Genomic DNA, 7,156 nt, shown 5'->3' with positions numbered 1-7,156 from the left:
TAACTTTTAATAAATGGCCGACCTTCCAGAAGTAAACTGAGAGGAATTGGTGAGGAGCCGCTCCTCCGATCACAGGTTGGTCCTGGTCCAAGCTTGTGAACCTTTCAGCAGCAAATGCAGGAGAGAACTCACCTGTTATTGGAGGACAATCCACCAGCTGGGAAAGTAGGCATTGGCAGTGAGGCAGTTGTTGTGGAGAATGTCCACCCTGATGTGAATATTTTACCTCCCTGGTTCACCTCTCAATTCTTCTTTCCCCAAGACCTCCTCTTGATATTTTCCTCGATGTTGCCAGGAATGGAGGATTTAAATTATAAGGGGTGGCTGGATAGCCTGGGGCCTTTTTCCAGTGAAGCATAGGAGGTTGAGAGGTGACCTTATAGAGGTTAAAAAATGAGGGGTATAGATCAGGTGAATGATAGGTTCTTTTCCCTCTATTATGGGATTTCAAGACTCGGGGGCATACTTTTAAGATGAGAGGAGAAAGATTTAAAAAAAGACATAGGGACAATTTTTTTTACACAGAACATAGTTCATGTGTGGAATGAACTTCCAGAGGATGCAAATACAGTTACAAAGTTTAGATAAGGACATGAATAAGAAATGTTTGGAAGGATATGGGCCAGGAGCAGGCAGGTGGGATTAGTATAGATTGGGATTATGGTCAGCATGATCAGGTTAGACTGAAGGCGCTGTTTCTCTGCTGTAGGACTCTATAACTCTATGAACTGCTCACGAGATGCAAGGTCCCTGATGTACAGCTGGGTGCCACCTTCTCCAAAGCTGAGAACGGGCCACTAGTGGGTGTTGCCTTTATCTGAGGTCATGAAATGGTTGGGGGAGGTGGGAGGGTTGGTACTTGCTGGATTGGTGAGTTCCTTCTTCCAGGATGTGGGCATCTCACAAGTGAGGGAGATTCGGCTGGGGAAGAAAACGGCTGCAAGAGAGTTTGGAGTAGAAGGAGAAAATGGCATGGATTGGGAAGTAACAATGGGGCAGAAAGAGGGAGAGAAGGTGCCTGCAAGAAGAGTGAGTTTGGGAGATGCAGCGTTCAACAGGGATTCAGAGGGGCAGATTTGGGAGGAGCCTGAGGGAGAGAGGGTGGTTGCAAAGGAGACAGAAGAGTTTTAAACCTGTCATTAATGTAAAATTCAGCCAACTGGGATCGAAGAAAACTTTAAATTGCTGTTGTAATGAATTATTTGCAAATGAATGTGGAATCTCTAGTTTAAGTTTGCTTATTCAGGAGCTACTGTATTGGAAAAAATGTAGTAGATTATACTCTAATCATAGAATCCTTACAGTGTGGAAGCAGGCCGTTTTGTCCATCAAGTCCACACCAACCCTCCAAAGAGCATCCCACCCAGACCCAACCCCCTACCTTATAACCCTGCATTTCCCATGGTTAGTCCACCTAACCTATATACCCCTGGGCACTGTGAATAATTTAGCATGCACATCTTTGGACCATGGGAGGAAACCCACACAGACACAGGGAGAGCATGCAAACTCCACACAGACAGTCACCTGAGGCTGGAATCAAACCCAGGTCCCTGCTGCTTTGAGGCAGCAGTACTAACTACTGAGCCACCGTGCCACATGAACTACATTAGTTGTTGCATTGAAAACTGAGACTGAGATGTGATGTGGGGTAAATAGAGTGGTTACAAAGATCCAACTTGTGCATGTGCAGTTATAAAGGTTTAGTTAGTGCCCAGCAATCTGTGAAAGGTCTGTTCAGGATGTTGGCTTTCTGGTGCAAGGAATTATCTGTCGGTTATTTTGAAATAAAATTATTAACTTGTATCTGTTGGCTTGTGGCATTTATATTCTGTGGTGTCCAGAAACTTAATGCTGTCTTTGTGTGCTGTAGCTTTCAATTTGATGAAACTTTGAGGATATTAATGAAACTCTCTAATTCTGCTTCTGTGAGAATCCAAATATTCCATATGTCAACACAAACACCAAAGATATTGTTATTATATAACTGTATCACCTCATATGTGGGTTTTAATGACAATGCCCTTGAAACAATCTCAAGAGAAAATCTTGGAAACAAGTTGAGAAGTGAACTGGGGAGGTAAAATGCCCATTGATTTGAAAGTTCATATGTCCTATGGAATCATGCACACTGCAACTTGTAATTAATGAGAAGAGGCAGTAACATTGTGGTAATGTCAGGTTTTTTCCTTAATTCATTCATAGGAAAGGGCATCACTGATTAGGCCAGCATGTATTGTCAGTCCTTAATTGCCCCAAGGACAGTTGAGTGTCAACTAAATTGCTGTGGGTCAGGAGTCACATGTAGGCCAGACCAAATAAGGATGATGGGTTTTTCCAACAATGATTTCTTGGTCATCATTAGACCCTTAATTTCATGGTTTTTTTAAACTGAATTCAAATTTGACCATCTACCATAGCAGAATTCAAACTGGGTCCCCAGAACATTGCTTGCATCTTTGGATTAACAGTCCAGTGTTAGACCACTCGACCATCATCTCCCCACAGTTCTCTGCTGAGGGAAAAAAACAGAAACTGCTGATGAAACTCAGCAGATCTGGCGCACCTGTGTGGGAAGAAAGCAAAATTAATGTTTCAAGCCCATTAAGGGTTCTGATATAGCGTCACCGGACTCAGGACACTAAATCTGCTTTCTCCCCACAGGCCAGCAATTTCTGTTTTTGTTTCAAATGTCCAGCATCTGCAGACCTTCACTTTGTTTTTATGCTCTGGGTACATATGTTAAAATGCCACCAAGGCAGATGGTGAAATTTAAATTCAATAAAAATCTGGATTAAAAGCCAGCCTCTAATGGTGACCATGTAACTGCTGTTGTTTGTTGTAAAAAAAACCCCAATCTGGTTTACTGGGAAGGAGATCTGCCATCTTTCCCTGCTCTGGCCAACATGTGACTGTGGTGTGGTTAATTCTTAATGGGGCAATTAGGGATGGGCATTAAATGCTAGCCTAGCCACATGTAGAGAATTGTTTTTAAAGACATGGATACGTTATTAAAGACGAATGTCTTTTGGTAAAAATGGAAGTACGCAGTCTGATATCCCATCTGAACCAATCGAAAACTAAAGTATAAAGATTTTGCCCTTTCCAATCTCAATGGGAATTGGCACTTCACGCTGTTAATTAGACAATTAAGAACAGACAGTACCATGCTAAAATGAGGTTTGATGAATGCTCTGGAATTGATCTACAATTTGCAGTGCTTCTGTTCACCTGATTCTAATACCTGCAACCAATCTTGAAATATTGATTCTGCTCATGTTTTTTTTAATGGGATGTGGGCATCATTAGCTAGGGCAGCAGTTATTGCCTGTCCCTAATTGCCCTTGAGATGGTGGTAAGCTGCCTCTTGAACAGCTGAGGTCCATGTGCTGTAGATACTCTCACAATACTTTTGGGGAGGGAGGTCCAGGATTTGGAAGGAGCATTGTTATAGCTGAACGTCAGCATGGTAAGTGACTTGGAAGGGAACTTACCAATAGTGGTATTCTCATGCATCTGCTTTTCGTTCCAGGTGGCAGAAGTCATGAATTTGGAAAATGCTATGAAAAACACCTTGAAAAGTTGTTATAGTGCATCTAGTAAATGGTACACCCTACTGCCTCTGTGTTCCAGTGGAGGAATTTAATACTTATGGTGGTAAATGGGGGACCAGTCAAGTGTCCTAGATGGTATTGAGCTTCTTGTTTATTGTTGGAGCTGCACAGCTTCAGCTAAGTGGGGAGTATTTCATTACATTCCTGACTTGTGCTTTGTAGATGGTGGAGAGGTATTAGCGACACAGGGGGTGAGTTACTGTTTGTAAAACTCCCAGCTTATGGCTGGCTTTGTAGCCATAGTATTTAGATGGCTCATCCAGTTCACCTTCTGTTCAGTGGTAACCTCCAGCACAATGCGGGATTCAACAATGGGAATGCCTTAACCATGATGGTTAAATAGTTATATTATTTTTCGTTGGAGATAGTCATTGTTGGACACTTGAGAGATGCAAGTGCCACTTGCCGCATCAGCCTAAGCTGAAATATTGCCCATGTGTTGCATGTGGGAGCAGACAGCTTTAACTAGTTTAAGGGCCAGCAATTATAAAAGACTGGGGTTACATTGGGACTGAGGGTGGAGTAGGTTAAGTAGTTAGGAGTGCTGAGCTCATGACTGGGTGGAAGAAAGTTGTGGTGTAGGTGGTGAAATTAGGTGATGGAGTGGGTTTGGCACTGGGTGGGCAGGTTGGGGCCAATCTGATGTGGTGGGGTAGCTCCTGGGCTTGCACCATTTGAATCAGGATTAGAACCCAGACCCATGTGAGGGGTTGGATGTCCCCTCTGCTTATTTGTTACAGAGTTTCTGTCAGGGAGATTTAACGCAGAGTGAGCAGACAGATCTTTTAATTGTATTGCTGTTGTGCGGTTCAGATTGGAAACAGTACCAGGACAGAATCAGAAGTCCCTCTATACATGACTGCCCTGTCTCTAAAGCTGAAGTGCTTTATCCTGACACATTGTCTGTCTGTCTCTCTCTCTCTCTCTCTCTCTGTGATTGACATGCTATCCCATTATCGCTCTAGTTAAGGTGAAAGCTGTGACAAGGGCATGTTTTTAATGAGTTGTGGTCAGTTGTGAATAGAAGTTATGCTGACTGATTTGCCTGAGAAACACTTTGGCTATTTTTGGCATTAATTCTTTTCCGCTCCATTCAGTGGAGAAAACTGCCGTACCTCCTTTCTAGAAAAATCTAGCAGATCTGAAGTACCGCATGAACACCACGGTGATTTGCAATTTGCAATCCCTCAGTCAGCCCACTCTACAAACAATAGGCAGAGTTGAAGAGGAATGTGTTTTGTTGAGGCATGCCCATCTTTTTGTGTGGTGGACAATTCCTCAGGCCTCGCCCACATCCACTTCAAACCTCAAAGCTACTTCCTTTGGCGAAATCTATAGCCCAGACCATCTGTTCATTTCTTACAAATAACACAGGACAAGTGGTGAGGAACATTGTGCTTTATTTGAGTATGGAAGGAAGTAAATAAAAGGCAATAGTTCTGCAGTCAGAAACCCATTAAAGAAAATCTTCAGAAGGATCCAGCATACTATTGAGTGGTGCCTTTTTATCTCTTGGAAAGGTCAGGTCTTGCATTATTATTTACAAAGTATTATTGCCCTTTCTAACAGGCTTATAGACAGAGTGAAGGGCACTTTCTCTCCAACAGTAGTAAACTGTTCTGCTTCACAGGCAAGATAATGAACCATCCTCAGAATGCCTATGAAATTATATTGTATGTCTGGGGAATGTGCAATATCATAAGCTAATACTGTTCTGTGTTTTACCTTCGAATCAGGCTTTGAGACCATTACTCACCAGTGAACGTGAAAGTGAACGTGAATTCTCATGTTGGAAGTCTGTTATCGTGCACCCATTTATATTGGATGAGGGAATTCATTTCCTACCTCAGCCGCAAGAAATGAGCTGAAATCCCCTGGAGAACACACAATCTCTTTGAGGCCTTAATAACAAACTCATAAGATTTCACTCGTTACCTAGCAATCCACACAACAGCACAGAAACATAACATGTGTCCCCATGGAATGCTGCAGCTCACTGCCATCTTTTCAAGGGCAATGGGGAATGGACAAGGAATGCTGGACTAACCACTGAAGCTCACATCCCACAAACCACACAAATAAATCGAAATATGGAAATACCAGAGTATGCTGCACCCAGACTGGGGGCTGGTTAGCTCAGTTGGTTAGATCATCAGCGGCAGACTCTCGCAGATGAGGATAACTCTCTCCCACTCTCAGGGTGAGTCTGTAGGTGGTTGTACAGATCAACGTAGCTATCACAAACTTTGTTACACCTGGGGCAGAGGGTGGTCATGGGAAGGGGTGGGTGGGGTGTTCGCTGTTTCCCCCAGATTCTGCTTTTTCCCGACAGCAAATCTTGAGGTGGTCAACACCTTCCTGGATGCTCCTCCTCCACTTTTGACAGTCTTGGGTCAGTGATTCCCAGGTGTCTGTGGGAACATCGCACTTCGCCAGTGAGGCATTAAAGGTATTTCTGGAGCGCTTGCTCTGACCAGCAGGGAGCTGGGAGAAGAGCAGCTACTTGGGGAGTCTCGTGTCGCTCATGTGGATGACATGCCCAGTCCATTGTAGTCAATTAAGGGGGAGTGGGGGCCAGTGCCTCCATGCAGGAGATGTTGGCTTGGTCGAGGATGCTGGTATTGGTTTGTTTTTCTTCCAGTTGGTTGGACAGCTGGCCCACAATGCAGGGAGATGCCAACAGTGTGAGTTCAATTCCTGTACTGACTTGAGATTACCATGGAGATTCCTTCTTCTCTACTCCTCCCCAGCCTAAGGTATGGTGAGCTCCAAGCTAAACCATTGACAGTCATCTCTCCCTAATGAGAGAGCACCCCAATGGTTATCTGGGACACAGGCAACTTTACCTCACTGTTGAGTCTTGGTTATATTTTGAGGATTTCACTTTGGTTAGATGGAAGGATTGAAATTTCTCCGTGCCAGCTTCATGCTTTCTCTGAGGTGAATGTGAATCAGATCCAAAGTATTTCACTCAACTGATAACTTAAGGTGGATTTTTCCCAGGCCCTAAAAAACCTGGGCCACGGTGAGAAATTTTCAGAGAATTGCATAAGAAGAAGAAAATAGGTGACAGGTTTAGATAGAGGATCTGGATCAGCATAGGCCTGGAGGGCCGAAGGGTTGTTCCTGTGCTGTAATTTTCTTTGTTCTTTGTTAAGGTGAGTGAGGCCTTTTTTTAACATCAGGAAAGTTACATTTTCCAAAAACATTCCAGACATCAGGATAAGATTCTTACTAGTGAGTGGCAAAAGGCTTTTTGAACCAGCTTTATCCCCTTCATTCCTACCCAATCCTGCCTCATTAATGTGTATCCTCCTGTGCAATCACCCACTGGATCAAAACTAGACACTGAGAATTCCTGACAAGGATGTCGGAGACGGTGCCTGGTAACTCTACTGCACTGTCTCCATCTCTGGATCGCCGCCTTGGGCATCGGGCGCCAACATTTCAGGGAACTCTTCGTGGGCTCCACTTCCATAGACACTGGTATCTGCCAGGTGCCAACCCCTCTGCACCATTGTGGCACATCTCTGATCCACTTA

Source organism: Chiloscyllium plagiosum, chromosome 30, assembly GCF_004010195.1.
Source record: "Chiloscyllium plagiosum isolate BGI_BamShark_2017 chromosome 30, ASM401019v2, whole genome shotgun sequence".
In the NCBI taxonomy this organism is placed as follows: Eukaryota; Metazoa; Chordata; class Chondrichthyes; order Orectolobiformes; family Hemiscylliidae; genus Chiloscyllium; species Chiloscyllium plagiosum.
The sequence above is the reverse complement of the archived record's forward strand: the minus strand, read 5'-3'. Positions refer to the sequence as shown.